The 1,246-nt window shown below is 45.1% G+C and overlaps 1 non-coding gene across 1 annotated transcript; it reads left to right on the forward strand.

Moving 5' to 3' along the window:
- Window positions 1-809: 809 nt before the first annotated feature.
- Window positions 810-916, forward strand: LOC113001539 (small nucleolar RNA R71). Its single transcript, XR_003266933.1, has one exon. It is a non-coding gene; the product is annotated as a small nucleolar RNA R71 (small nucleolar RNA).
- The last annotated feature ends 330 nt before the right edge of the window (window positions 917-1,246 follow it).

The raw sequence follows: 1,246 nt of genomic DNA on the forward strand, positions 1-1,246 counted from the left end.
TGTCAGAATTCTGGGACTGTTGTTGATTCAATTGTGTAGCTAATTGTCCCATCTGATTAGTCAAGCTCTGAATGGAAGCTCTGGTCTCTTGTTGAAACTGCATGTTTTGCATAGTCATTTGCCTCACAAGTTCTTCGAGGGAAGGTTGTGGAGGGGCCTCAACTGTTGGTTGTTTATGGGGTTGTTGCTGTTGTTGGATTGGTGGAGGAATGTATGGTCTGCTTGGGCCAGCAACATTTTGGAAGGAAGGAGCAGGCTGCTGTTGTTGTTGCTGAGGGCTGGACCATCTGAGATTAGGGTGATTCCTCCATCCAGGATTGTATCTGTTGCTGGAGAGGTCATAATTGTTCTGCTGTGGTTGATTTTGCTGCTGAGGTTGAGGAGGTCTATTGTAAATGTTTGCAGCATAAGCTTCAAGCTGCTCAATTGCTCCAGGTTGCTGCATGGAAGGGCAAAGGTCTGTATGGTGGTCAGCAGAGGAGTACAAACCACAAACCCTTGCGACAGGTACAGATTTCGGATTCAAGGCTAGCTGGGTTACCAAGTTAACCAATGCATCCAGTTTGCCTTCAAGCTTCTTAGTCTCAGATGATGCAGTTGAGTTTGTAGCTACCTCATGCACTCCTCTAATGACTATAGCATCATTTCTGGCGCTAAACTGCTGGGAGTTGGAAGCCATCTTCTCAATTAAATTCCTGGCTTCAGTAGGAGTCATGTCTCCAAGGGCTCCACCAGTGGCAGCATCTATCATACTTCTCTCCATATTACTGAGTCCTTCATAAAAATATTGGAGAAGAAGCTGCTCTGAAATCTGATGGTGGGGGAAACTGGCACATAGTTTCTTAAATCTCTCTCAGTACTCATACAAGCTCTCTCCACTGAGTTGTCTAATACCTGAGATATCCTTCCTGATGGCTGTGGTCCTGGAAGCAGGGAAAATTTTTTCTAAGAATACTCTCTTAAGGTCATCCCAGCTTGTGATGGACCTTGGAGCAAGGTAATACAGCCAGTCCTTTGCCACTCCCTCTAATGAATGAGGAAAAGCCTTCAGCAATATGTGATCCTCTTGGACATCTGGGGGTTTCATGGTGGAGCAGACAATGTGAAATTCCTTCAAATTTTTGTGCGGGTCTTCACCTGAAAGGCCATGAAACTTTGGAAGCAAATGAATCAGTCCAGTTTTAAGAACATATGGGACATCCTCATCAGGGTATTGGATGCACAAGCTTTCGTAGGTGAAATCAGG

This window comes from Glycine max, chromosome 4, assembly GCF_000004515.6.
Source record: "Glycine max cultivar Williams 82 chromosome 4, Glycine_max_v4.0, whole genome shotgun sequence".
In the NCBI taxonomy this organism is placed as follows: domain Eukaryota; kingdom Viridiplantae; phylum Streptophyta; class Magnoliopsida; order Fabales; family Fabaceae; genus Glycine; species Glycine max.